At 35.2% G+C, this 24,911-nt stretch overlaps 1 non-coding gene across 1 annotated transcript; it reads left to right on the top strand.

The window, feature by feature from the left end:
- The first annotated feature begins 7,627 nt into the window (after nucleotides 1-7,627).
- On the top strand, nucleotides 7,628-7,734 carry LOC141676069 (small nucleolar RNA R71). The gene has a single exon (XR_012556679.1). It is a non-coding gene; the product is annotated as a small nucleolar RNA R71 (small nucleolar RNA).
- The last annotated feature ends 17,177 nt before the right edge of the window (nucleotides 7,735-24,911 follow it).

Raw genomic sequence — 24,911 nt, 5'->3', positions numbered from 1 at the left:
AACTCCGAGAAGCTGCAAACTTCTATGGTGGAATCTTCTGAGGCTACTACGTTTTCGACGACGATGAAGATTATCGATATCCTTAGAATATGAAGAAGTGTCTAGAATCAGATGGCAAGTTAACAGAAGAATTCAAAAAGAAGATAAATATTAAGACCTTGGCAATACCTTCTCTTTCTATAACTTCTTTTGACATCTCTCAAAAAGAGGTATCTGTTAGTGGGATATACTCCCTAACACCCGTTTATTCATTTTGTGCCAGAATTTTGTTCTCTGGATTTCATTTCCTTTAGAAATATCAGCTTTGAAATCTTTTCAGTTTTATTCATTTGATTTTGAATTCCTTTTATATTCTTTTATTCTGACTGAGTTGAACAACCCTAACTATAGGGGACACAAGGTAAACCTGTTTGTGTGATAGGAGTTGGATGGGACACCATCACTTGTGTGTATTATGAATACATGAAGGTTAACAACCTTTAGTAGTGTCTTAATTTGGCCACAAAATACCAAGTTCATTTGATCATATTGATCTCTCAGTTATTCTTTTATTTCAACAATACTTTTCTCAAATTCAAATTTTGGTCTCGTTATGGTATCAAATTCTTTTCTTTTTGAAATTCCATGTTTTTTTATCATTTCCAACATTCGAAGGTATGCCAATCAAGTTAAGCTGAGTTATCCTGGTCAAGTCAAAGCAGGGTTATGTGATGGGATTACCGAGAGAAACAATGGACTGCGATGCGGTTATAATATCAGTGGCATATACCGAAGTCAATCTGTTTCTTTACTTCTCTCTTTATCTTTCTATCTCTCTTTCTTTTTCTTTCTCTCTATCTTTCTCTCTATTCTTCTTTCTCGCAATCAGTAAAAGTGATTCTATTGAGAAATTGGTCAAAAGATGTGGATAGAACAATGTTGCAGAGTGAAGCTCTCGTGGTAACTGTGTGGTATAAGTAATTGCAGTGTTATTGGAAATTCTGAGAAAAGTTGCGTAAGTAAGATTGGGAAGTTGGTTAGAAAACCCGTAGTGCTCTCTTCTGCTGATTCCGGGGATGGAATCCTTATAAGAGGGGTAGATTGTAATATCCCATATTTTCAAATATTATTATTATTATTATTTGGAATTGTTTATGTGATTTTATGTGAATTATAGTGAATTATATAATAATTGGAATAGATGTTTGGATGTTTATATATGATACTACTTGAGTATTTTAATTATCATATGTCCAGAATAAATTATAGATAATTGTGATATTTTCCTGGTAATTTTTGGATTGTTACATGATTTTATAATGATTTATGAATTATTAATTATTTTCTGAATAATTACCAAAATTATTTTATAAAGTCGAGAATCGTCCAACTTCAACCGTTTTTATGTTTTTACAACCCGAAACTCGTCCGAAAACTCCATATTAACCTAATATGGTAATTCCGGACATTTTCCGTGTTTTGACTTTTTCGATCCGGATTATGGTTTGACCCGTGCGCGGCCCGGCGTAAAATTTTTGATACGATAATCATTTCGGTAGATCAATAAAACCCGTATTCTCGGGAGACGGGATATTTTTACATTAATTTCGTATATGGTGTTTTATGAAAAGCTCGGTTTTGATAATTATCCAATTTTGGTATTAAATTGTATCATTTTTATAGTTACTTAGCGGCTAAGTAATCTATTTTTGGATCGTTTTGTAGTTACTTAGCGGCTAAGAAACTAATTTAAGGATCCAAAATGATCCAGAATGAACCAATATTCCGTAAATATAAATAGCGTAGTTCTTATTTCATTTATTTCGTTTATTCATTTGCAACCAGTAAAAATACAGTAAATACAGAGAAAAATCCTAGAAACAGATATGTTCCTGAAAATCAAACGCGCAAACGAAGGCGTTATCGAACTCTGATTCGGGCGTGCAGCATATCAAAATGAAGCTCTCGAAATCTTCTTTCTAAATTAATCATCAGTTTTTACCCAGAAGTCAAGGTAATTTTCTTATTTAATTATTTTAATTCGAATTATTTAGTGAATAAAATATGAATTTTTGCAGACGTGATTATCTGAGTGTTTTGATGATTCCATGTTGTAGAGCATGTTTTTCTGGTCAATTTTATATATTATACTTCAAAAATAGAGTTCAATAAGATGTTTAATATAGTCTTTGATTCTCTGATTCGAAAACTAGGGTTTATTTGATATGAATGTTCTTGATTGGGAATTGGGGATTTTACTTTGATTGATTCTGGGTACGATTTGATAGTACCATCCGATAGATTGTCTCGATATGAACGATTTAAAGCGGTTATATATGGTGTTGGGGTGTTCGGACTGTGTCGCCGGAAAGCTCGAACCCGGCCGGCTTTAATGGTGATTTCTGCCGGTTGGGACGTTCACGCCAACGATTCTCATAGTGGCAGGGCTCGTTCCATTGCTGGACGAACCGGGAATATGTTGGTACCAGTAATAAGGGATGTTAGTCCGGTTTGGGGGACAAGCAGGGTTCGCCAGAAATCCGAGAACTCGCCAGATTCTGCAAATTTCCGGCTTGTTCTTAGGATTATTGGTGACCCGATTTCAAAACCCGATGGGTCTAATTTCCGACCCGGTTTCAATTCATTTCCCCCTAAATCAATTTCCATAACTCTGTTTCTGCATAATTTCATTCTAAAATCATTATTTAATTTCTAAAATCCACTTTTAATTCAAAAAAAAATATTCTTTTTAATTCCAAAAATTATTTTAAATTTAGAAATAAATCTGAATTATCTAATTAATTAATTTTAGTTATTAATTAATTATTTATTTGGTCAATTAATTTAAATATTAATTTATTAATTAATTTAATTAGTTATTAATTAATTTTAATTGAATATTTAATTAGATTTAATTATTTATTTTTGATTTAAAAATTCCGAAAAATAGTTTCGAGCTCAAAAATTACCAGGAAAATAATTACCAAAATGATTTATGAATTATTAATTATTTTCTGAATAATTACCAAAATTATTTTATAAAGTCGAGAATCGTCCAACTTCAACCGTTTTTATGTTTTTACAACCCGAAACTCGTCCGAAAACTCCATATTAACCTAATATGGTAATTCCGGACATTTTCCGTGTTTTGACTTTTTCGATCCGGATTATGGTTTGACCCGTGCGCGGCCCGGCGTAAAATTTTTGATACGATAATCATTTCGGTAGATCAATAAAACCCGTATTCTCGGGAGACGGGATATTTTTACATTAATTTCGTATATGGTGTTTTATGAAAAGCTCGGTTTTGATAATTATCCAATTTTGGTATTAAATTGTATCATTTTTATAGTTACTTAGCGGCTAAGTAATCTATTTTTGGATCGTTTTGTAGTTACTTAGCGGCTAAGAAACTAATTTAAGGATCCAAAATGATCCAGAATGAACCAATATTCCGTAAATATAAATAGCGTAGTTCTTATTTCATTTATTTCGTTTATTCATTTGCAACCAGTAAAAATACAGTAAATACAGAGAAAAACCCTAGAAACAGATATGTTCCTGAAAATCAAACGCGCAAACGAAGGCGTTATCGAACTCTGATTCGGGCGTGCAGCATATCAAAATGAAGCTCTCGAAATCTTCTTTCTAAATTAATCATCAGTTTTTACCCAGAAGTCAAGGTAATTTTCTTATTTAATTATTTTAATTCGAATTATTTAGTGAATAAAATATGAATTTTTGCAGACGTGATTATCTGAGTGTTTTGATGATTCCATGTTGTAGAGCATGTTTTTCTGGTCAATTTTATATATTATACTTCAAAAATAGAGTTCAATAAGATGTTTAATATAGTCTTTGATTCTCTGATTCGAAAACTAGGGTTTATTTGATATGAATGTTCTTGATTGGGAATTGGGGATTTTACTTTGATTGATTCTGGGTACGATTTGATAGTACCATCCGATAGATTGTCTCGATATGAACGATTTAAAGCGGTTATATATGGTGTTGGGGTGTTCGGACTGTGTCGCCGGAAAGCTCGAACCCGGCCGGCTTTAATGGTGATTTCTGCCGGTTGGGACGTTCACGCCAACGATTCTCATAGTGGCAGGGCTCGTTCCATTGCTGGACGAACCGGGAATATGTTGGTACCAGTAATAAGGGATGTTAGTCCGGTTTGGGGGACAAGCAGGGTTCGCCAGAAATCCGAGAACTAGCCAGATTCTGCAAATTTCCGGCTTGTTCTTAGGATTATTGGTGACCCGATTTCAAAACCCGATGGGTCTAATTTCCGACCCGGTTTCAATTCATTTCCCCCTAAATCAATTTCCATAAGTCTGTTTCTGCATAATTTCATTCTAAAATCATTATTTAATTTCTAAAATCCACTTTTAATTCAAAAAAAAATATTCTTTTTAATTCCAAAAATTATTTTAAATTTAGAAATAAATCTGAATTATCTAATTAATTAATTTTAGTTATTAATTAATTATTTATTTGGTCAATTAATTTAAATATTAATTTATTAATTAATTTAATTAGTTATTAATTAATTTTAATTGAATATTTAATTAGATTTAATTATTTATTTTTGATTTAAAAATTCCGAAAAATAGTTTCGAGCTTTAAAATATTATTTTAAATTATCTTCAATACTCGATATTTATTATAAAATTATTTTAAAGACATATTCGGGTATTCAAACCCTATTATTTAATTATAAAATGATTCGGAGACCCATTTTAATTCCAAAAAATCTTCAAAAATTCATAATAAATAAACCGTTCGTCCGTTTAATACGAAACGAACGCCTCTAGACTCAGAAAAATATTCCTCTTTCAATAAAAATACTTTTGAGACCCAAATCCTTTTTGTTTCAAAAGATCTCTTGTTTTACAAGTCATTCTAAGTCAATTATTGATCGATAAATCATATTTTTGATCCGATTTCAGTTTTAAACATACCGGGTCGAATGTTTTGACGAACTGAGTTATGTGTTATATGAATTATGTGATACATGAGTTATGTGCTTACGTGCTATGTGAATTACGTGTGTAAGTGGGTCAATGGTCTTGTGTTTGTCTGTCTTCTTTATGTGCGGGCTATCGTATGGGTAGACATTAGGGTTTTGACACACAGTTCGTCGAGATATTATCGTTTAGACGAATAAAGTTATATCTTTTAATTATAGATGGGAGTCTTTCAAGACGATCAGGACCAGATGAAATGGATGAAGACTAGAGTTAAATAGTATGGAATATTGAGTTTGCAGCACTGCATGAGCAGCAGGCAAAGGATAAGTAGAATAAAAGAAGGTGATGGCATAAGATGTCAGAATGAGGGATTGCGTTTCTATGAGTGTGACTAACTGCTAAAAACCCAAAGGCAAGTATCTCTATCATCACTTATTGTTCAAGTGATATTTCTTTTAAATCTTATTATGCAAGTATTGCTTTCCCTATTCTCAGTTCAGAATAGATATATATTTTATATATCGCTGAATTAAATGATTCTGTTTATGCAAGTACTCTTCAGCTATTATATGTTCAGAATAGCTAAGTGATTTTACTTATCAACTGAATGGATTTATAAATGTTTTGGGTTTTGAGAAAAATGATTTTGCTGCAAGTATTCCTGCCCAAGTGAATGGGGGAATAAAATTATTTAGGATGTTGATTGATTCGGCTCCTTTTCAATAAAATGTTTTAAAATTGGATGGTTACTGGTTGCGTAAGATGCTGAGGCACCGGTCCAGCGTGAGCTATTATACGGAAGTGTAATATCTTACAAGGCGAATATATGCCTTTTCTGGCGCCCTATAGGTACCGTATGGCTGCGGGATACGGGTAGTACCTATATTTACGGTATGGCTGCGGGATACCAATACTATTCTGTGACTGTTCATCAGGAACATCATAGTGCATAATTGGTTCCAATCTAAACTGTTTTGATAATCATAGAATAAATGATTTATCAACTGTTTCTGTTTTAGATTAAAGGTAAAATACAGTTTTGATTCAGATTTTGATTTATGCTAATACTTACGTTGTTGTTAAATATCAAAGGTGGTATTAGTATGGATTATTGATGTTGACTTCAGTATGGGATGTTGTGAGCATCAAAGTTCGTATTGATATCTAATTTGATATAACAACAAAATAAGTATTAATATCAAGAGTTCGGTTTTGAATAAATTTTATGATTCAATCCATAATCATTATTTCATGTTATTGTTGTTTACGATATTTTCGTAAACACTATTTTACGAGTCTTATTCTCATAAAGATTTAAAGTATTGTTGAAGCATTTTGCTCGAAAATATCAAAAAGGGTTTTGACTACAAATGAGGAACCAATTTCTGGGATTCCTTAATTAATTTTTTTTTTTGATTCAGCAATTACGATTTTAAAATGATCTGCGCTATTAAAGATGTCGGTTTTATATCAAAACAACCATATATATATTACGTTGATCTTGCTGAGCATTTCTTTCGCTCATACTTTCCTGATTTAAAATTTAACCTCCAGTGAGGATTAGCTTGCGCTGTTTAACTGCGTAATTCGAGGAAGCAAAGAAGAAGCTTTTGGAAGGTGATTATTCCAGGATTTGCTGGCTAGTGTAAGTTCTATTGTATAAAGTTATTTATATTATATTATATTATAACTGTATTATTTTATAGTTGGGCCTAGTATGCTTCTTTTCGAAGTTATACTAGCGGGTTAAGTTTTGAGATTGAGAATTGTTGAAAAGAGTTTTAAAAGAAAGTGAAAAATTTATTGGTGGAATTTGGATATCTTGTTTCTAGAACTGTAACCTTAAAGATCTGGGATTAGTGTGGGGTCATTGATGATAAATATCTTTCGCTAGCATTCATTTATTGATTAAACAGGTTAATTTGGATTGAGGCTTTATAGTGACGACCAAATCTTCTGACTCCGGATTTGGGGGCGTTACAGGTAGTGTACCCGGCTAATGATTTAGCAAGGCATTGGCAATTTGCCCAATTTGATTTTCCAAGGTCTTGATAGAAACAGCTTGACTTTTGCACATAAGCTTCAACTCCTCTAATTCTGATTTTTCATTGGCTTGTTACAGCTGGAGTTGTTATCTTGGTGCATATTGCGGATGCTGAAAACCAGAGGGGTTGTACTGCTTAGCTGGATATTGTTGATAAGGCTGTTGAACCGCATTTTGAGTGTTGCTCCAGCTAAAATTAGGATGATTGTGGTTGTTGGGATGATAGGTGGCTGACACTGGTTGCTGCGATCGCTGGAAGTTGCTCACAAACTGAGCTGATTCACTAGAAATTGCGCACTGATCAGTCTCATGGGCACCTGCACAAAGTTCACAGACACTGGTGATTTGATTAACTCCATAATTAGACAAAGAGTCCACCTTCATTGTCAAAGCCTTAAGTTGGGAAGCGATAGGCGTTGCTGCATCCAACTCCAGAATTCCTGTGACTTTTCCCTGAGTCAACCTCTGGGAAGGATTCTAGTACTCATTAGCAGCCATCAGTTCAATAAGTTCATAAGCTTCATCATAGCTTTTAGCCCACAAGGCTCCTCTTGATGCTGCATCAAGCATGGGTCTAGAAGTAGCCCCCAATCCATTATTAAAACAGTTGATAATTATCCAATCAAGCATGTCATGGTGTGGGCACTTCCTTAGCATATCCTTATATCGATCCCAAGCCTCACACAGAGATTCTCCAGTTTACTGAGCAAAATGAGTAAGAGTATTCCTGATTGCAGCAGTCTTCGCCATAGGGAAGAATTTAGTGAGAAACTTTTGAGCCAGATCTTCCCATTTAGTGATAGACCCTGGTGGTAGAGAATGTAACCATCTCTTAGCCTTGTCCCTTAGAGAGAAGGGAAAGAGTCGCAGCTTGATAGCATCTTCAGTCACATCATTAAACTTGAAGGTGTCGCAGATCTCGATGAAATCCCAGATGTGCATGTTGGGGTCTTCAATAGGAGAACCCACAAACTGAACTGAGTTCTGTATCATTTGAATCGTGCTTGCCTTGATCTCAAAAGTGTTAGCCCTGATGGCTAGTCTAACGATGCTTGACTGAATGTCATTAATCTTAGGCTGAGAATAGTCCATCAAAGCCTTCAGATTTTCTGCTTGATCACCCATCTCTACTAAGCTGGTTCTTCAACTTTCTCTTCTTCTTCTACCTTCTTTTCTCCCTCAAAAACTTCCTTACGAACAACCACAAGTTCTTCCTTGACTTTATCCAGTGTTCTCTTACGAGCACGTGAACGTGTATGCATACACCCTCGCTAAAGTGCCTGAAATAAAACAAGGAACAACTAAGTAACAATGTCCGAGTCAATGAACTTTAACGACCACTGATGGAAAGCACATAAACTATAAATTAACACTGCAGTCCCCAGCAGCGATGCCAAAAACTTGTTAGTCGCTAAACACACGCTAATAATACACGCAAGTATACGAGTTCGCAAGTAGTATAGAATATTTTTCTAGTTCGTTCCCACAGAGACTGTATTAGTTAACTAATTAATTCACTCACTTAAGCAACAATGTATGGTTACTATTCAATGCTAAGACGATAACAAATTGAAGTTGTTATTAACTAAGAATTAAATTAATAATTATAACTACAACAATTAAGATTGACTAAATGAATATATATGACGGACATGGAATTCTAGCTTCATTAAATACTTCATTCAATAGCCTTGTAGTTCTTAACCTTAGCATGCAATGGTGATGACACTAATCAGACAACACGAAACTGATAAATGCCAACTTTCTTTGCACGAGTACCATACTACCAGACATCCACAAAAGAGATAGAAGTTGAATGGACACCAATTATATTGAGACCCTATATGTCTATAGAATTTGATAACATAATGGTTTAAGCACAAGTTATCTATCTTGATTACACAGGGCAAGTAAGATGGTTAAAATTACCTACAAATCATGCATAACAAATACATGAACCTATGCTAGCATGGCAAGTTCTAAATCCTTAAATTCACTTTCACTTCATTAATAATTAACACACTATCTTATAAGTTCGCGATGCTCATAAGACGAATACGCACAATCAATACTAGGCTATCAATCAATCACCACATCCTAAGGCATCAAATAATTTAACTAAAGAAATCCATAAATAAATCCGCTGGAACCCCATGATAACGATTAGCCCATAATCGGACTCATCATCAACGCGGGTTCCGATGAAAACATGATATAACAAACGTAGTCTTTATAACGAATAAATAACAGAGTATAACACAAGAGTATAGGTTCAACAAAACAAGAAACGAGCATCCAAAATTACAACTCAAAACAAAGATTCACAAGAATAAACTAGACCGTCTTCGCCTTTGTTGATTTGTGCTTTAGATCTCTTTCCGTCTTCTCCTTAGCTCTGAAGTGTCTCTCCTTTGATTGATAAGTATTAAAATACGACCTAGAATTGATTATATAGCAGCCCCATGCAGTGTAGAACTCTTTCTCTCAGAAATCAAGTAGAAACAGGAATCTGTCATCCCGACACGGCGCGGCCGCGCGCTTGATCAGCACGGGCGCGCTGGCTTAATGAACTTCTGGCGCGGCCGCGCGCTTGATCAGCGCGGGCGCGCTGGACTTCTGCCAAAACAATTTCCTTTATTTTCCTTGCAGCCTCGAGCCGGACTTCACAAGCTTTTATTCCAACATCACCTAGACACCAAATTAGCACCAAAACAATGCTAATTCTCCTGATTACTTAGATAATGCCTGAAATGCAGAAACACTAGAAAACACGTTAAAACACTTAACAACTTAAGTACATATGTATCAATTTAAAGCTTATTAGAGCATAATAAAGTGTCATAATTGCCACTCAACATGTATGCCTGCCATTCCAAAGCCTCTACATACTCCTCCCCTCTAATAGCTTTCACTCCTCTCCACCACCTCTGAGCATCCACCTGACCTTTAGAATCTCATCACAACCCAGTGCATCAAAAATATTCTTGAGATGAACAATCCAATTTTCAGCATCAATAGGAGTCGGTTCGGAACTAAAAAGTCTGGTTTCTGCTTCACAAACCTCTTCAACCATACAAATGGCTCCAATTGATGGCCCTGATCGTTCTGATTCTGATTCTCATTTCCATTCCGATTTCCTTGTCCTATCTGATTTCCCTCGCCATTCTGATTTTCTTGGTTTGCCAAAGCCTGTTGTACAGCCTGAGCCAGTGCTTGCCCTATCATCGCTGTAAACTCAACATGGTCAATATTAAAAAAAATCATGTTTAACAGGCATCTACATTATAAGATAGAGAACGAATGAAGATTAAGAGAATAAATATGATGAAGCACTTATAAACAGATTTCAAAATGATGAAGCGAAATGAAATGATAAAGAGCAGAATGAAACGAAAGTAAATAGAACATTCATCCTATCATCAACCCAAACTCACAGGTCAACCTAAGTAGGTTTTCCACAAGAAGGAACCTGAGCTCTGATATTATCTCTGTAACACCCCCCCTTCTTTAAAATAAAAGGAGATATTACCTATAATCCATAAATCTGCAAATAGAGCACTAATATATTTCTAAACAATAATTAAACAACCTAAAATTTCTAAAATAATAATAAATCTCTAAACTGTCTAAACAAATAATATAAAAGTAAATCTATAATTAAATAATTAAGTCTAGATAATGATAGAGTCCGAAATTCTAATCAATAAATAAGGTAGCTCTCCATCACATAGTCCCGGATCCCCCTAAGCACCTGCTAGAAAAAATACGGCATGAGCCAAACGCCCAGTATGGATTTGGAATAAAGTTTATAAAACAAGAGGTCAAGAATAAATAATCTGCAATTTATATTAAAACAACATTTTTAAAAATAAGTAAGGCTGAAGCAACGAGGGGTTAGGATATTTCATACCGAGATCAAAACATATACAAATACACACATCATAGGGTACCTAATGCGTGCAACAGAATGGATAACGTGTACGACATATATAACATCACCATAAATCAAATCACAAATCAAACTCTGGGTGCATCCACGTATGCTGAACAAATATCAAATGCACAAAAGCTCCTCCCAAGAGCTAACAGAAGTGTATGCCATGACCAATCACACTATCACGGAAGTGTCATGTTACTGGTGCCGCAATGACATGGCTGTAGTACCCCTACAGCTGGTTAACTCAATATACCCTATATCTCTAAGGGTTCAAATAAAATATTTTGCACAATTTTAAAAATCACTTGATACAGATACATCAGATATTCTAAATATATTTGTAAAATGGATAATTTCTAGAATCATGAAAACAAATATTCGAATATTCTAAACCAGAACTGGAACATTCTATACCATAACTAAAACAGATAATTTAGTAACTTGAAACAAAATTGGGAGAGGTATTCATATATTTTGAAACAGAATGAAACGTGTATTTAAACATTTCAGAACAGAACTAAATAGATACTTTAATATTTTGAAACAAAACTGAGAGAGATAATTTTGAAAAAGATCGAAAAGATATATTCAAATATTTTAAAAAGAATATTTGACATTAGTAATTTTGAAAACCACGGATGAAATATATTTTAAGATATTTCAAAACAGGTTTTAAAATAATTTTAAGTAGTCAGAACATTTGAGATGAATAATAACGGAGCGAACTGAAAAAAATTTGGACGAATAAAACATATGTAATCGTATTAAGAATAGCGTTGAATAAAAGCGATAAAATCCGTACCTCGAATAACGCAAACTCTAATACTATCGAAATCTGCACAATCCGCTAAATTTCCCGGACCCGATCTAAATTAAAAATGAAATTTATTATTAAATACACTGTTTTAATTTTATTTATTGCTTTTATTATGATTATACAATGATCTCAAATTATGATTTCACGGTTTAGTATATCCTTATTAATACCTCGAGTAAGTTTATTGGTGGTCAAACACTTATAAATTAAGTCATGCACCTATTAAATGCAAAATTAGGTGCCAACTTCCAGAGACATTAAATGACAATGACAACTGATTTACACACTCTACTATTAATAATATTCATATTAAATATCGATGGCAAAATTAAATACTAATTAATTTAGTAAAAAAACTTGTATTATCAAATTAGTAGCACTCTGATTAGCTATTCAAAACCAGCATGTGTCTAATTAAAATTATGAAGTGATTTATGTTTAGGATAGAGGAGAATAACTATCTAATAAATAAATAAATAAATAAAAGTAATAAAATTTTATATTACGGATGATAACCACCATAATTATCAATGTTAGATCATAACATATAATCTTCATTCATGAAAACAAAACACACATGAGCTGACTAGAAACAATACATCACGACTATGCGATTACAAAACGCAATATATATTTTTTTTAACTTTCCAATTCCTGAATTTGTATATCATGCACACACGAGACCATCTAAAGCAGAGAATCCCTGTTCTATCTTTGCACCAAAAAAATTTGTTAAGTAATTATAACAATTACAAACAGATATTTATACCATAATAAGACTAATTATAAAATAATAACTATTAATTGAAATAATCACTCCCGGACTTCGTGATAGCACATGTGTATAACCGAGCTTAACATCAAAACAACACAATGTTAATATAACTCAACTGACATAAAGATGCATATGAATCATAATGTTACTAAAGACTAAAACTTGAATTGTCTACTAAAACATGTTAATAATAAAGTGAATTATAGACCCATGGAACCGTACGTGTATACCTTGGATTTTAGTGGATGAATGATAATGACACAATTGTTATTCCCTAACAATATAACAAGAATTATGGAAGGCGGTTGTGTTAGATATATTTGATAATGTCATGGCTAATATGATTTATGTTTAGTTTTCAGATCTTACTTAAACAGGATAAATCAGTACTTACCAGAAGTCAGGACTTAAGGATATTAGTACTTATATTATCAGGAGATAATCATCAGAAGATGGATATCAGAACTTAAGTACTGAAGGACGTTCAGATAAGGATAACAGCTGATTAAAGGAAAGAAGATCGAGATAAACATAAGAAGAGATATGCATGAAGAAGGAATTCTATGAAGAATAGAATACTTGGAAGAAAAGATATCTGATAGATATATTTTAGGAAGCAGAATTATATTCCATATCAATTAGCGATTATCTTGTAACTGTGTAGTATATAAACACAGACATAGGGTTTACACTATAAGTGTTATCATTATCGAGAATATTATTCATTGTAACCCGAGCAGCTCTCGTGATATTTGTTCATCACTGAGAGGTAACAGTTCCATACTGTAACAGAGTTTATTATTTCAATAAAGTTTGTTTTCTGTTACTTGAGTTATTAAAGTTCGATTTGATTGTACTTTACACTGTATTCACCCCCTCTCCAGTGTGTGTGTGATCTAACAAGTGGTATCAGAGCCTATCTGTTAACGCACAAACAGTTTAAGATCCAAACACAATCATGTCTAACACAGAAACTCCAACTAAGCCCACCAAAACTGAAGAACCTCCAAAAACACAAATTCAAAGTCGGAATAAAACCATCAGAGTTCCCATATTGAGACCATCTGAATATGCCATATGGAAGGTGAGGATGACCATGTTTCTGGAAGCTACATATCCAGAATATCTTGATAGAATCAAGGAAGGACCTCACAAACCAACCAAGCTCATTGTTGCAGTTGCAGGTGAAGCAGAAAAGACTGTACCAAAGGAGAAGAGTGATTACACTGATGAAGATATCGCATCAATTGCTAAGGATGCCAAGGTACGACACTTACTGCATAGTGCCATTGATAATGTAATGTCAAACAGGGTAATTAACTGCAAGACTGTAAAGGAGATATGGGATGCTCTGGAAACAAGGTGTCAGGGAACTGATACAATTAAAGAGAACAGGAAGACAATACTCACTCAAGAGTATGAACACTTTGACTCAAAGGCTAATGAGTCATTGACTGTTTTATATGATAGATTTTTCAAACTCTTGAATGATTTGTCACTGGTTAATAAGGAGTATGATCTTGAAGATACAAACCTTAAGTTCCTGTTAGCTCTTCCTGAATGCTGGGATTTGAAGGCAAAAACAATAAGAGACAACTACAATCTTGATGAAACAACTCTTGATGAAATTTATGGAATGCTCAAGACTCATGAACATGAGATGGAACAAAGAAGCAAGAGGAAAGGAGGAAAGTCAAGGACAGTTGCTCTTAAGGCTGAAGAAGAATCCCCCAAAGCAGCTACCTCAAGGAAAGACAAGGGTAAAGCTCTTTTCACAAAGTCTGATACTGAGTCATCAAGTTCTGAAAGTGATGATGAATGTAACACCCCCAAATCTGGGGTCGGGGATCCGGGTTGTCACGAGTTCTATTTCCCTTAATAACACTTAATCTTAATAAACAATGAACTACTACGTACTGTGACCCCACAATATACACACACACACCACAAGTTATAGTCTCAGAGATGAATACCAGAAATAACACAAGTCATTTTATTCCACAATTATAAGCCATTACACCTTAAAAGGGTTTCTGAATAAATTTACATTTATTTGCCATTATTACAATTCATAAATATACATAAATCTGGTACATTAGAAGTTGAAAGCTTAGCCTATTGGTAGATCCTACCTCGGCTATAACGGCATCAACGCCTACAGGGAACTGCGGAACGTTTCCTAACCGCTTGCGAATCGGGAGCTTGGTCCCGTTCACCTTTTCTATCTGTTATTGTGTGATGAAAGAAGAAAGCAAGGGTGAGCAACAAGCCCACCAAAATAATATGTATAATGATTAACAATATATGAGCATTTTCATAGTACTCATGAAAGTCTTGGTCAAGAAGAAATGAACCAAGCTGATATCTTAACGCGACCAAGTCGCAAAATATTCAGTATATATATACATATATATACTTTTCACAATCTTTGAAATCCTCTGACATGTATAATATACACAGAGTTCCAGTTTATAACTGTATAAAAATATCGTTGCAAGGTGATCTAATATATCTGACCTTGTCTCAACGTTTTCCTGAAACCTTTGTCATTCATAAGACAATCATTAACTAGATATAAGTTTAAAAGATGAAGTTACAAGATACTCCAATATACTTATATCTTTTCCGAATACTACTTGAACTACCACCGTTCAATGTATAAATAGTTCATCCCATAGATTAAGCTACAAGACAAAACTTGTATAGAATCAATCTTTAAAATAATATCAAAATAAAATGAAGTTACGAGATATTTCATTTGATGCAAACATCATTTTGAAAACTCGACCCTGCCAACACTCAACAATCGCCCAACCGTAGCCTTTCTATCGAAGTGCTCTGGGTAGTGTTGCAGAAATATCCAATTGGATGATGAACTCATTAAGGGAGTTTGCCGCGCCAGGAAGACCACTTACGATGATCAGTCGTAGTAGTGCAACCCCACCGTTTTCTACATGTAGAGGAGAACCTGTCGGATTTACTTGTCAACCGAACACTGGACTCCTAAGGAATGGACCGTCTTAGCGGAACTTCCAGGCCATTTGGGCCAATATAATTAGGCTGGGCCGGCGCCACTCGACCACTTACGCCACTCCTAGTTCAAATGAAATCCATGACTCTGAAACGTAAAGCTCGTCCCCACTTTCCCCAAGTAGAAACTTGTTGATACGGCTCCACCAAGAAGTCGTATCTACTTGGAAAGGAAAACTCACGGATATTTCCCAGGCGATGCTTGTTAATGGATTAACTTGTTCCAAGAATTTTACTTCCCGAGTATTGAGGAAGTAATCAAAACTCTTTTATCAAAATAGCAACCTGGTTGCGAATATAAAACACACCACAGAGCCGGATCCCTCAGGTTTTGAGCGAATATTTAAATCCCCTTTGAAAGGAAGATCTTAAATATATAAAAAAAAAAAAGTTTTGGGGTCCGCTCTAACTTTTAAAAGCATTTTGAAGGCTCGCAAACATTTTTAAGAATGTTTGGAGTAATGCTGATTTAATGAAATAAATCAGTCCTGATTTATTAAAAAATATCCGAATATTATTATTTAAATAATATTCTCATAAAGAATAATATTTATAAAAATAATTGAAGTAGAAGTTGTAAAACTTATACTTGCAATGATTATTAAATAACCAAAGATATACTTATACGAAAGTACTATCTTTATTTGAATAATCAAAAGTGAGTTTGATCATCGACACATTATTCCTTAATAAAATAAAGAATAATAATTAGCAATTAATCGGAGTCATAAGTCCTCGAATGAATATTCAAAATAATATTCAATAATAAAATAAACGGGGTCATAAGCCCTCGAATGAATATTCAAAATAATATTCAATAATAAAATAAAAGGGGTAATAAGCCCTCGAATGAATATTCAAAATAATATTCATTAATAAAATAAACGGGGTCATAAGCCCTCGAATGAATATTCAAAATAATATTCATTAATAAAATAAAGTTATCGAATAAACCTTATTCGAATAATAGTTTTGAAAACTATTCATATACATATAAATATATATATATATATATATATATATATATATATATATATATATTATACTCGGGAACATCGACTCCCGGTTTTAGAAAAAAGTTTACCTTTGGGTCCCCTATACTAAGGGTATATGCAAATTACCGCTTATCTCTAGCATAGGTATTATCAACTGAATCAACAGATATATGCATCAAGAATACGAAACAGGCATGCATATATACCATATCACATGCTACAATATATCGCAAGAATTTGCTAATTAACCAACATGCAACTATCACAAGATAATGCATATACAAATGTATACATCACAACAACAGTATAACGGATAGAAAACTTGCCTGAGCGACTGGGGGTTACAAATGGCTTGGGACGAGTCTGGTAACCTATAAACAACATATAAGTTGGAATTAAACCAAAGTCGCTTATGAATCTATACTTTAACCAATTAGACCCTAACGTTCGCTTTTGCGCTTAACGATTCACTTAAGTCGCTCGAGTACCCTCGGCTCCACCATTTTTAATAAATTAACCATTAAGGGTTTTAAGGAGATTTTTTCGCGAGTGCCTTACCAACTGCCTAATACACTTTACATAAATGTTTCATACTCCAATTAGTCCTTTTAGGTCTTTAACCTATGATTCAAAGTAAGGCGAGGGGTAATGGTTCGTTCGCGAAACGCCGTTACTTAAAACGGTCGTTTCTCCTAAACCGTACATCGGAATCAAACGAACTATATATCAAAACGAAGCTCGTAACATGAACTATCTAATCATAGCAATGGTCAAAACCTAGCAGTGAGTTCACGGGTCCTAATGTTAAGAACAAAAACAGCCTAAAGTAAATCGGACATTACGACGACTATGTTTACGCGATTACCCAAATTTAAACCACTCCAAATCAACCCACAATCAACCCACAATCAACATCCCAATCAAAACTCCATCCATACTTCACCATAACAGCCCCAACAACTCAACATTATCAATTTATACTAATCTCAAACATGAATTTAAACTATACTTAAGTTCATTAATCAACAATCCAAGAATTATAACTCCAAAAACTTCACAAAACTAACTAACCTCTACATACACAACAATCAAGCCTCTCATGAATTCTAACAACAAAACTAAACCTAATTACTCAAGTAAAGTTAGGGTTTGGAGGGGTTATACCTTCCTTGGAGAGTGGAGAATCAAGTAATTAGCTTGGAATCACCCTTAAAAGTCCTTATCCAAGCTTAATCTAAACAAAAACTCAAGAACAAAAATTTTAGTTCTTGAAAAACACTATTCACCATCTTCTTCCATGATTTTTAGGAAGAGATTGTGAATGATTTAGGAGCTCAAACTTATAGGATAGCTATATCTATGCATAAGGAGTCTTAGATAATTAACTTGCTAATTAACAAAGCTTGGAACTAGGATTTAGAATTTCTTGCTTTGAAGAAGAAGAAAAAGCCGAGAGCTTTTGGATGAAGAAGGTGAGATAGCTTTTTGTTTTTGGTGAAAATGAAATGTTTTGGCTTGGTTGGTTGTTTTTTGATTTGTTTTGTTTTGTTTTATTACCTTTTTACCATGGTAACTTTTGTGTGGTTCTAAATCAACCAACAACACACTTTGCTTAGTCATGCTTATGTCACCAAGTGATGTCACCCTCCCACCTTTGTCCTCTTCTTATTGGTTTGATTACATCATCCCCACTAACCTCTTTGATTAGTTTTTAATTACTTGCCTAATGACCGCTGATCTGTTATACGGTTCGCTTAATTTTCGTTTTCGTTTATCGTTTGAGGGATCATACCCGGGATCTTATTATTTAATTTTCCTTAACTTTTCTCAATACATTATATTCCTTTTAGGATCCTCTCTTATAATCCTTGAATTTAAATCCTTTTTATTCTGTTACCTTATACTCAATTCTTTCTGTATCTGGTAGATTTCCGGGAAAAATCAAAGTGTTCGGATTTGGATTCTGACGATCTTTACATGCACTTATATACCACATAGAGTACTAATAATATCCCAGAAGATCAATAAAAGAACCCCTACATAGTGTGGCATGAAAAGTTTTCTTATTCAGCATAATCAGCAAAACACTATTCATAAGGGTTTCAAAAATTCCAAAATTTGGGGTTATTACTGTCTCCCCTCCTTAAAAGGATTCCTTCCCGGAATCAGATAGAAAATGAATAGGGATACTTTCTTAGCATTGCGCTTTCTAACTCTCAAGTAAATTTTTCCACATTGTGGTTCTTCCATCAAACTCTGAATAGTTTGATAACCCTTCTCCTAAGCACTTGTTCCTTTTTCAATCTATAACCCTTCCTGGTTGCTCCATATAGGTTACGTCTGGTTGTATGTCTATGCGCTCATATGCCCCTATTTATCTGGCATCCGAATTACACTTCCTTAACATTGATACGTGAAACACGTTATGACTTGCTACATGTTCGGGGGTAGGGCTAGCTCATATGCTAACTGCCCAATACGTCTTAATATATCCAAGGGTCCAACAATTTGTGGACTTAGCTTTCCTTTCTTTCCGAACCTCATCAATCCTTTCCAAGGGATACCTATAACATTACTAGGTCCCCTATTTCATACTCTTTGTCCTTTCGAGTCATATCAGCATACCTCTTATGTCCATCTTGGGTTACTACCAGCCGTCCCCTGATTAGATCTATTACATCCCTGGTCCTTTGGCCTACTACGGGTCCGAGCATCTTGCGCTCTACAAATTCATCCTAACATAAGGGAGATCGACATTGTCTTCCCTCAAGGATCTCATAAGGCGACATCTCGATAATGACATACGATCTATTATCGTGAGAAAACTCAATCCGCGTTAAGTGATCATTCCAAATTCTTTCAAGTCTATTGCACAGAATCTCATTATAGCTTTTAGCATTAGAGCTTTTGCTTCTCAATACCCATTCTTTTCCAGTTCGTAATCGCTACTACCTTCCGTTCCTAATATTATACTGGTTATACTTTTGCTCGTTAGCATTCTATAACCTTTTAATAACCACGTCAACCTTAGTATCACTAACGCGTTAGAATCGGAATACCACCGTACTGATACTACTTCCTTTAGCTGCTTCCATCTTCGAAAGCTTGATCCATCATATAGAAGTAAAGGAATTTGTTGAGAGATCACTATGATCATGAACACTTGTTCTATTGCATAGTTAGTACAGAAGGTGGCCAGCCTTTAGTACTTGACAAGCAATTAAACAACATGTGGTATCCTACTAGGCTTCTATCACACAGATAGATAGTCATTCGGCAATACCTCCCCTTCTGGAAGGGATGTTATTCTCAGTTTATATGAAATGAAAAGAAGAGAAAAGAACGAATTGAAGAGAATTGTATATATGAAAAAATATACTACCACAAAATACCTGGCTTGGAACCTACCTCTGAACTATAGAGGTTTGTCATAGGAGAACAAAATATATGTATATATATATTAATATCAAGTATTATCGCATCGCATTTTGCATGCTTAAATATTTTTGCTATTCCGTCCATCATTCTATGGACCCATGCTCTTCCTCGAGCTTATACACAATCACCTTTGAAACTCCCTCGACATCGAAATCGAATCTGGGATTTCATTCTAGACATAATCATTATTAGAATTCTATGTTTGCACCGCAACCTTCCTCGTATAGTAATACTACTCTCTATTGATAAGAAGGAATAAGTATTCAATAGGTAGATAATTGACTTAATTAGCTTAACAATGATAACTTATACACCACCACGACTCGATTAGTGGTACTCAATCTCAACATCCATTCCAATACAACTCTCACGGTTGTAATCAGCTCATTACTCGCAGAATCATTGCTGCATTACTATGGTCTACCACTGACCTACTGTCGTCATTCAATTTCCATGAAATCTTAATATCTAACCATACGGAGTCCATACATGTCGTATAAAATTCTTCTAAGGAGTTAACATAATCACCAATCATAATTCATGAAGAACACTCCAAATTCTGACGTACTTTTATGACATGAAGCAGATAAAATTGCAGAAGAGTTTCAATCAAAGCAACGATAGCAGGTTAATACCATTCTTAATCATATGCCTTAAATAGAAGACTTAACTCAAAGGTTCGTCTAGTCCTTTTTGAAACATGGTCCTGGCTTATCTCAAGATAGTACCTTCTGAGACAGATAGCCCGCTCATGGCGATTACACGAATTAAACCTTTACCAACTACTATTACGGTTGGGTATTGCACAGTCATCAGAAGGAATGTCAATCTTCCAAACCATAATACAACCTTCACAGCTTTTACCATCATCACTGTATTCCTTTGGCACAAGCGCCTATAATTATCCTCTTACCTTTAAAGTGTCGGCCACCTCTTTGGCCTTTCCTGATAGTAAAATTTCCTTACAGTCATGTCATTTTAACCACCTCCAAATAAATTTTCTACCTCATTTCAATCACTGCTTATGTGAAGATGTTTTCCCTAAAATCTGATGAGTAAAAAAAAATATATCACCATTTTTCCATAAGTTATTGCCTCAGTCTTTAGAGGTTAATCACTATCATGACTGACTCTCAATCATACTTAGAACATCTTTTATCTTAGGTCCTAATTGCCCTGAACAATTTCGACCTTTACTGGTTCGATCCATACTTTCTGGTGGTTTAACACGTGCCCTACTTGGCATCATTATAATTACGTCATATTTCCTTTATCAACATTTCTATTCTTGAGAATTTTGAATATTACCTTTCTCCTTGTAAAACCTCTAAGGTTATCCTTGAATCGTTCCTCCTGTATTCCCTAGATACAGGGCATATCAAAATACCATATACTAATACTAGAACCATTGTCTATGTACTTCTGAAAAATTTCTCTACTGATCTTTAAAGGTTGTTATTACCTTAATCCTTTCCAATTCATACTGTCAAAACTCATACTATCCCTATTAAGGGTGAAATGCCAACCTTTATGCATTCCCCTAGGATTCATTTTAAGTTACCGATGTTCTGTCCTTAATTCCACCTTTAAAAAGGTACATGCATCCTTCCATGGATAATCAAGTCATATATCCCTGATAAGGGTGTCTTATTCAATCATTCCCACCTCGATAGTATATGCCTAATTTCAAAATAACATCTGTATTCAAAATGAGGTCAATCAATATGGCCTCCAAAAGATAACAACGGTTATCCACTTTTCTTGCCTAATTTGGTAACGCTAACAAGGATGTTCTGGAAGATATTGGTCGTGTTCAATGTGAACTTCTTCTTAATAATCCCTTATTTACTTTTGTTGTTTATCTCAATAGTCATCTCAATGTTGGTATATCTTTCATACCTGGCGTCTCCCTTTCTGGGTATCAAGCCACCAGTCTTACACTTCACATTCTTGAAGGTCACTTCCTTCATCCAATTTTCCTAATTTCTTACTTTCTTGTCTCCTTAGTCTATCCGCGTCTCATTATTTATCCTTCGAACTATCTTAAGGTTTCATCGAATCCTCCCAACTTACAGGGAATAAAATATATGTCTCTCTTATGCCTTCAACCATCAATTTTTAACTCATGGTGAATCACCCTCATCCTGACGATTACATACTTTTCTATTTCTATTGCTACGAGTCTTTAGGGTTTCCTCATACCCAACTCCCTTATCATTCCTCAAACTCTATTGCCTTTATATTCCTTTCCACTTCAATTACTTTTTATTTTCCTTTCTCTTATCATTATTTCATGAACCAACACAACATAAGCATTGATTTCAAACATCCCGTTATTCTGGATTCGTGTCCTCAGAAGGAATCTTGACAACTTTTACAATCTTAGATTCATAATTCATCATATTCGTCCGCTTTTGTTCTAGCTCCAAAGCTTTTACACTATCTCCTTATCCTTGGGAATGACTTTCCCGAAAACAATTGACTGAACTTTAATCAGTTTATCATAACCTCTGGCTCCGTGCCTTTCTTGGCCTTTCACCAGCGGGTGGCCTCTCTCTTAGGAGGGTAAGTGACAAAAACAGTCTTTTGTGATTCGTCAATCATTTAGAATCTCAAATGATTCCTATATTTCCTTTAGCCAGGCTCTTGCCTCGACTGGGTCAGCTTGTTCCTTGGAACTCTGAGAGCTTAGCGACTTAAAGGTCCTGAAAGAATTTCACACCACATTGTTTCCTCAAGGTGGTGGTTAGGGGTAAAAGTATAAGTTTTGTTTTAGGCAGGTCCATAGATTGCCCAATAGGAGTACCATCCTGGTTCTTCTTATCTTGCTCGACTTCTGTTTTCTCAGTCTAAATATTTCTTCCTGTTCCCCATAATTGGGGTCATCTTTTAATTTAAAATCCTCATTTTCCACTTCATTATATTCTGGGTTCCTTATATCTTAATTACGACCTCCCTGATTACCACATTCAAGGTGTGCCCCTAATCTTATTCCTCATGGGGCATAATGCTTGGAAAGAAAAAAGAAAAAAAATAAAATTTTTGAGAATCTCTGGATATTTGTCTTACTTACTTTGCTTAAATCTTTCCCTCGTACAGTCCTTGCATGATTGCAAATTATGAATTCTCAAGTTCTATAAACTTCATGACACTATTAAGTGCTGATAGTGCAACTAACAATATGAACTTATCACAAACAAACTGATCTGAACTGAAAGGAACAAATATATACATAACCATTTGTTCGAGGTACAACAACTGAACACATGAAAGAGAATTACATCATTTGGCCTGATCGCTTCTATCCCAAAAGTACTACCACATATAATCATCTAGTCATTAAAAACTAATCATTCATAACTTAGGCTAATCCTCCAAAAGCGGTGCTACATGAAATTCTTGTCAGATTGCTCAGACTCTGCACACTATTATGAATCAAGAAATGCGGGCACGCACGACATCCTTAACCTGCTCCATTAAAGCGATGATGAGGTCTAGGATAGTTGCAAGTAGAGCTGGATCAATCTGACCCTCAAGATGGACCCTAGCTGTAACACGGGTGGTAGCCTCAATCCTTTCCATGCTATAAGCTAATCCTGCCGGAAGTACCCCAACCTCAATCCTCGGTGCAGTAAGTCGATCCAACAGATCACTCCTAACATTACGGGCCTCAGACAGGCCACCCAAAGCCATATAATAATTGGCGATAAGAGAAGCCTGAGTGGTAGCATCTAGCAGTCCATGGGGTGCAGGTGGTGCAGGCCCAGGGGATCCAAATGAATAACCAAGCACGGTATCAGGTGACAACGGTGCAGGAGATAAAGGTGGCATTTCCTCAGTAGGTGCTGGGCTCTGTACAGGGGAGGGAACAGGAATTGGTGGAACCTCATGGATGTCTTCAGGAACCTTTGGAAGAGGGTCTAATACTGGTATAATTGGTGTCATGGAAGGCCCCACTCCTTCTGCCCTCATTAACCTTTGTGCCCTTGGTAACTCTTCATCCTCTAGTGCCACCCTCGCGGCCATTCTTGCGCTGGTAGTCGCCCTGACTACGGTCATCAATTCCTCAGCGGCCCTCTCCTCATTCTCGTCAGGATCCTCCACGCGATCCTCCTCAGCAATAATCCCTTCTGGGATAACATCCTCAACCGCAACATTCTCAACATGAATCTCATCCGGTCCCTCATTAGGGTACTCTATCGGATTCACAATTTGATCTCCAACATATAATAAAACATCCTCATGCTGATGCTCCTGAACCTCAGGGTTCGGTGCCCCGCTGCCCTATACGAGAACGAACTATGTTACTATCACGATACTTATAAGGGTTTCCGTAAGGGTTTTAACTATCAGTACTACGTTAGGTAGCCCGACTATGAACTTGGCAAGAGTTCTTATTATCTGAGTGAACTTATTATCTTAACGTCACATCATCTCTGAGGTTTATAACGCTTAGCTCTGATACCATTTCTGTAACACCCCCAAATCTGGGGTCGGGGATCCAGGTTGTCACGAGTTCTATTTCCCTTGATAACACTTAATCTTAATAAACAACAAACTACTACGTACTGTGACCCCACAATATACACACACACACCACAAGTTATAGTCTCAGAGATGAATACCAGAAATAACACAAGTCGTTTTATTCCACAATTATAAGCCATTACACCTCAAAAGGGTTTCTGAATAAATTTACACTTCTTTGCCATTATTACAATTCATAAATATACATAAATCTGGTACATCAGAAGTTGAAAGCCTAGCCTATTGGTAGATCCTACCTCGGCTATAACGGCATCAACGTCTACAGGGAACTGCGGAACGTTTCCTAACCGCTTACGAATCGGGAGCTTGGTCCCGTTCATCTTTTCTATCTGTTGTTGTGTGATGGAAGAAGAAAGCAAGGGTGAGCAACAA

The sequence above is a fragment of the Apium graveolens genome, chromosome 7 (assembly GCF_009905375.1).
Source record: "Apium graveolens cultivar Ventura chromosome 7, ASM990537v1, whole genome shotgun sequence".
Taxonomy (NCBI): domain Eukaryota; kingdom Viridiplantae; phylum Streptophyta; class Magnoliopsida; order Apiales; family Apiaceae; genus Apium; species Apium graveolens.
This window is presented reverse-complemented; position numbering and strand designations above follow the sequence as displayed.